Raw genomic sequence first — 7,253 nt, 5'->3', positions numbered from 1 at the left:
TGTCTGATAGTACTATCACAGTATTGATTCCTAGACCGATTATTCCTAGGTCTGATTTTCAGAAGGGGCATTTTAATAGAGAAAATAGAGGTCGCAATGCATTTTGACTTCGATTTTTATCATCAAATTATGATTTGTTTATTTAGCAGATTTACAGAGACTAGGGTGTGTGAACTATGCATCAGATGCAGAGTCACACAAATACGTCTCACTCGAAAGACGGAGCACAAGGAGGTTAAGTGACTTGCTCAGGGTCACACAATGAGTCAGTGGCTGAGGTGGGATTTGAACGGGGACCTCCTGGTTACAAGCCCTTATCTTTAACCACTGGACCACACAGCCTCCTATACGTTTCGATTTTAAACAGGCGCAGGTTAATTTCTTCTATTCGCAAAACCCTTAGCGACTCCTGTTTATGACCCATTTAATTGAAACGACGATTTTTTTTTCAGGTTAATTAACAAGCCAATTAATTTCAATAGCCCGAACCCTTAGCAAACACTGAGCCAGCGCACGTGTAGTCGCAACAATGGAAAAAAAGGAAAAAAGATATTCATAGCGCACTCAAGTTGAGCTTTTGCTTGGTGAAGTTTTGCAGCATAAAACTGTTCGTTTCAGCAAAAGGGCCGGGGCCATTGCTAAATTTAAAATATGGAAAGAAAAAAAGTAAATGCAACCTCTTCCTTCAAAAGTTCAGTTAAGGCAAAATGCATGCACTTATTACAAAATAGAACCAATTACACAAATCACTTAACAAGCTATAATGCGAATGTATTTTAGTTTGTTACTGCGCAACTGATAAGCCTTTGGAAAATATCTCTTGCCACCTACCTTGGGAAGAAAAATGTTTTACGACCTATTTTTCACTTTGTATGCAATGTGTATTTCTTTCCATCTGTAATTGTATGTTTTGTGTGATTCTTGTTTATACGTTGATGCCCTGATGAAGGAGTAAATGCACCGAAATGTCTGTTTTTGGCTTTTTAAAAATATTTAAAATACAGTTATAACAATTGAACTTTAATCCATATGGAGTTGCCGATGCTTCTGTACATGTGATACATACATTTGACTTATGTTCTTTGTTTTTAAGTGTTAAAAATAAAATAAAAAAAAATAATAAAAAATAACAACTTGGATATCATGTGTTTGTTTGTCCATGCTGCCCCAAATAGTCAATATTTCAATTCTGACTGCATAAATGAGCATAATGGGTTTGGGGAGCAATAAACTAATATTAATACTGAAAGAAAAAGTAGATTTTTTTTTTTTTTTTTACTTCTTGTCTGTATATTTCACTTTTTTGAAAATGTTTAATTAAACAAGCAGGGTGTGTGGTCCAGTGACTGTGTGGTCCAGTGGTTAAAGCAAAGGTTTTGTAACCAGGAGGTTCCCCGGTTCAAATCCCACCTCAGCCACTAACTCAGGGTGTGACCTTGAGCAAGTCACTTAACCACCTTCTGCTCCGTCTTTCGGGTGAGACGTAATTGTAAGTGACTCTGCAGCTTATGCATAGCTCACACACTCTAGTCTCTGTAAGTCGACGGTGTCACAAAAACCTTTAACCTATATACGTTAATACAGTAAGACAGTGTTTGGCGGTAGCAGTTGTATGAATTACAAAATTACCAAAAAATATACACTGCAATCCCATTGTAATGATGCGATATAACGATTCTGGGTATAACTAACAACCTCTTTTTGATACCTCATTTTTTAAACCGATTATTAAAGAACCTATAAGAATTAATTTTGGATTGTCTCGAGAGACACAGCAGTGCTATTCCAGCCTTCAAATATGGCTGGACTCTAGTTATTGCAAAATACCTGCAAAATGTATACCTTGCAACTCTATTCCCATATGCAATCTGAACAAGAATATGCTTTCTGGGCTCCAGGCGTTCGCCCCTGTTTTAGCTTTGCCATCTATGACATCGTAATTCTATCCTTTTTGCTATCCTTGCCGTTAAGAGGGAAGATCAAACGGACACTTGCTTTATAATAATAAAGCATTTTTTTTATTATAACAAATGATTTACCAGTACAGTTTCAGTGTTCAGTTGTGTTGATTCTAGAGACAGTGGCTTTGTTATCCCAAGGGTATAGTTGCTTATTAACTTATATTATTATGCAGTAATCAATGTGTGTAGAAAAAAGTGTAGTCCCTGTAGTGTCAATAGCTAATGACTAATCCCAGTCCAGTGTCTAGTAGTACAGTAATACATATGTTTTCAACTGTAGTAGATTAAAATAATGTTTTACTTTTTCACACTAACCTTTACGATTTTTAGAGTTTGTTCTGAGTTCTGTCACTCCAATACCGAATTTAAATCATTTTCTCTATCAGAATCCAAATGGTGATACTACTAGGAAGACCTTGGTCCCACCAGAGTTGCTGCATCATGTTTTATTTTTTTATTTTTATAATTGGGATGTATTTAAAAGGTGCTATCAGTTAGGATTCTACGGGCTCAGATAATGACAGATGGATTCATGTTATAGATGTTCTATATTGTAGCAACATAACTCAGAACCACTCAGCAACTGACTGATGGATTCAGAAGAATGAAAATCAATGAATGAAAAGCCAGTTACCTCTTAGGGTGACAGGCAAGAAGGGGTAATGTGATGAGGCTAACTGTCTGATTTTACCCCCAAAGCTGTGGTAGCACAAAATCTAATGCAGTGCTCCCTGACAGTAATCATGGAATGATCAACTATACCAACTGAATCACCTTGAAGAAACAAATCAATGCCATCCTTGGTGCCCATGGTGGTCCTTAACCCGACTGACAGTCATATAGATTTTGTATACACATATATAATTAGTTTTTCATGCAGGTGTTGGACATGAATCAAAGGTTACGGTGAGTATTGACTATTCTTTTTATTATTTACTAATAGTTTGAGCAACCACGTCCTGATCAATAGTTATTGTGAGACTAGGACTACTTATGAATGATGCAGTTAACTCTTAACATCATGTTGGGTTTTACCAAAGGTATGAAAGATTGACTTTATATTGCCAGTTTTATCTCACTCATACCTCTTACTAAATAGCTTGGGATCACTGAATAGATAATCATCAAAATATTTGAATGAGTAGGTCATCTCACAACTGCAGCCATTCCCATTTGTGAGATGGTCTTCTCATTAATATCTTTAGTAGCATTTTCAATAGGAGACAATTAGTATTTAGAAGATGTTATTTAGTCAATATCTTGGCATCCCTGAATAGGTAGTCCTATTCAGGAGGTTGTCCCCTCTTCAAAAATATGTATAAGATTTTATGAAGCAAGATATGGCAAAAGTGCAGTGACACCCTGAATGTTATCAATTTACTATGCAGAATAACTGGCTTGATGATGTGTCACAGTATGTTTAAGCAGGCTGTCAACTCAGTTAATGATAGCTTTTGACTGTTGTTCAGTTCATTTCTGCAATAGTTTTAAAGTTAAAGGACCAAAAGGCAAAGTTGTTTTCTCATTGTACAATTTAATATGATACACAGTAGTTACACACTTGGGAATTCTTTTTTTTATCACTCAATCAGAGTCAGAGGACCTCAGATTGTGTGCAGGGACATAGCGGGTCAGCAGGTTATAACATAACATTACTTAACAATGCAGTTTATTTTCAAGGAAATGCATTATTTTATTGTCAGTGACCTATGGATGACTACAACTGGTTAACCCTTCATCCTTGTTCAGCCAGATATAATAATTATAAAGCTTCACAGAAGCTTATCTCCAAAGTTGCATGCTCCTCACTCTTGGACTGCCTTTGACTTTTAGAAAGACATAAGACAGAGCAATGAGTTCTACTTTTGATATATAAAAAATGGTACAATAATAGAAAATGTTGTATAGGAGCACCCAGCAAACTCTCAATTATTATTTAACAGGTTTGCATGAACTTGACTACAAAGAAGTAGTGGCCATGTTAATTATTAAAGGGTATATAAGGACCTTTTATTTTATTGTGTTACACGTTCCAATGTGTTGCTACGACCGCTTAAGTAAGGTGTGTATATTGTTTTAATTTTTTTTTTTTTTTTTTACATTTTGACCACTTTTTTTTTTCTTATGTTTTTTTACCCCAGTTTTTCTCCCCAATTTGGAATGCCCAATTATTATTGATTATTGTTTGTCATCGCTGCAACCCCCTGCCGACTCGGGAAACAGAGTCTGGAACACTCGTCCTCCGAAACATGTTCCTGCCAATCCTGGCTCCACTGCAGAACCGCAGGCGGCCTATCGGCCACAGGGGTTGCTGGTGCACTGTGAAGCTAAGCCCTCCCTACCCAGGTAGCACTCGGCCAATTGTGTGCCGCCCCCTAGGAAACCCCGGCCACGGTCGACAGTGACATAGCCTGGATTCGAACCTGAGCTCTCCAGTCTATAGGGCGCATCCTGCACTCCACGTGGAGTGCCTTTACTGGATGTGCCACTTTTTTAAACTTTTAAATTGCATTCCACTGCCTCCAAGATGGCTTCACATGGACCTGTATGGACCACTCAAACTGCATTTTCCATCATCCTCCTGCTCACTGGTAAATCCACCTCAGTTACTTATGTGATCAGGAGGATGATAATAATCTTTATTTTTATATAGCGCCTTCATAGTGGACCACCATCAGAAAGTGCTTTACAAGATACGAGACTAGGGTGCGTGAACTATGTATCAGCTGCAGAGTCACTTACAACAATGTCTCACCCGAAAGACGGAGCACAAGGAGGTTAAGTGACTTGCTCAGGGTCACACAATGAGTCAGTGGCTGAGCTGGGATTTGAACCGGGGACCTCCTGGTTACAAGGACGTTTCTTTAACCACTGGACCACACAGCCTCCTATAAAAGGAGAAATGATTGGGAATGTAGTTTGAGTAGTCCATGCAGGTTCATCTGAAGCCATCTTGGAGGCAGTGGAATGCAATTTAAAAGTTTAAAAAAGTGGTCAAAATTTTTTTAAAAATAAAATAAAACAATACACACACCTTACTTAAGCAGTTGTAGCAACACATGGGAACATCTAACACAATAACATAGAAAGGTCCTTATATACCCTTTAATCATACCGTTTAACAGTATGTCTTATTCAAATAAAGCATTATATACACTTTTATATGCAGGACCTTCTATTCTATTCTATTAAAATACCTGAACAACCACAACAAAAAAAGGCTACTGTTTTAAAATACAGTTTGAGCCAATCTATCCATGCTGCATACACTCCAATCAGTGCAGCAAAACATCTGGGATCAGGAATTTGTTTGGAGAATCTAATACAAATATTAATGTGAAGCAATCAATAAACCTCTAGAAATATTTTCAGAATTTATGTTTCTCTCCTGTTTCTTAAAATATTCATATATGTACACATATATATATATATATATATATATATATATATATATATATATATGTGTGTGTGTGTGTGTGTGTGTGTGTGTGTGTATGCGTGTGTGTATGTCTGTGTGTGTGTGTGTGTGTGTACACAGCAAATTGGTCTGCACAACAGTGAACCCTCAACTGTAATGGTGTTCCATGACCATGTGAAGTTTGGAATCCTAAATCTACACAATAGATGTTAGTACAAAGTCTTTCAAAATCCTTTTACCAGAATACATAAATACTTTTAATAATTTAGCTACATTTTGATTGACATACAGTATAAAGTATTAAATAATCACATAGTAGTGCTTTGCCAATGTATGTATAATCAAGCCAGGATATTTGATGTTAAAGCAATATGATAACCTGGAATGTTTCCAGTCAAGAGAAATTGAGTTAAAAAAATGGTAAAAGCTTATCTTTTTGTTAATTCGTTGTTATCTTAAGAATTTAGATAAAGTCACCTGTAAGACTTGGCTGTGGTTATATTGTATAAACAATGTGACTTGAACAGCTGAAACCTTCTAGAGTAGACTTCCTGTACATTTTTCAATTCAATTAGTTGTCTTACTAGTTAGTACTGTGGAAAGCTAATTCAAATGTCAAATAGTTCCTCTGTGGTCTCTGAAACTGATAATTCTTCACTATCCTCCATTCTCACTCCCAGCTGAATGAACCTGCTTGCAGAGGGACAGTGAAACACGTTCTGCGAAAATGGCTTCATGAACAGGGTTTGTAGCAGTAGAAACTTTTTTTTTTTTACACAAAAGATCAGTGAAAGGTGGATCTGTCACAATATATTGTCTTGCAACACTTATAAATTATATTTTTGTAAATCTTGAGAAATTTCAACAGGAATAGAAAAAGTGCATTTTTATTTTAAATAAAAAATATAGTTTAAAAACATAATTATGTTCTCAGGCTGTCAGATGTGGCTGGCCCAGTTAGACTGGAGGTGCAGTGCTGATTACAGAGTCATCTACTTCAACAGGCCTGTCACTCACAATTCCGCTCTATGTGTACGTGCTTATCACACTGGCTGGGATTTTGACAAATTGCAACAGATTGCCAAGTTTTAGATTTCAAATGTCTTCTGTGACATCATTTAATTGACAGTAGTTGAGGCCTGTTTTAAACCAGAACCAGTCTTAACCACTTTCAATTGCCTTGAATGTCCATTATGTGTTTCATTATTGCAGAGAACAATCACATCACCACTATAAATTCATAGCCAAAGTTATTGTGGGGGATATTTAATTTCCATTATAACAGATACACCTGGTTTAATAGTAGAAAGTCGAGGATATCCAGTGAATAATGTATTCACTAATGAAAGATGTGATCTAGTGGATAGATTTAGTAGTGCATAAACGTTTTCTGGTTTAATTGGATATGGTTTGTTCCTGCCATCTGCTGTACATTTTATGGATACAACAAAACTTAAAATGGGTATATTCATTACAGTGTTTCTTTATTACAGTGTTTCTTTATTAGAAATTTGAATACAGATCCTAGAACACTGAAACCAACAGTGCCTTAAGACAAAAATATCATTTTTCTAAATTATTATGAATATGTTATTCCAACAGTATTATAAATTATAAATGCTGTGGCATTTTTAGTAGAAAATATCTTTCCGAAATCTCTACCCTAAACTCTCCTGTTTGGAGCTTTCTAGGATTGGAAAATAATAATCAGATGTGAATCATGAGAATATTAATTAGCTTGAGACAAAACTGTAATAACAATTACAAAAAAACTATAGTCTGTAAATAACAAAACATTAAACAGATTTTCTAAAGTTTTCCCAAGGTGAAATCTTAAAGAAATACCCAGTTGCAGTAAATATGACCTTATACCA

The sequence above is a fragment of the Acipenser ruthenus genome, chromosome 14 (genome assembly GCF_902713425.1).
Source record: "Acipenser ruthenus chromosome 14, fAciRut3.2 maternal haplotype, whole genome shotgun sequence".
NCBI lineage: Eukaryota > Metazoa > Chordata > Actinopteri > Acipenseriformes > Acipenseridae > Acipenser > Acipenser ruthenus.
The sequence above is the reverse complement of the archived record's forward strand: the minus strand, read 5'-3'. Positions refer to the sequence as shown.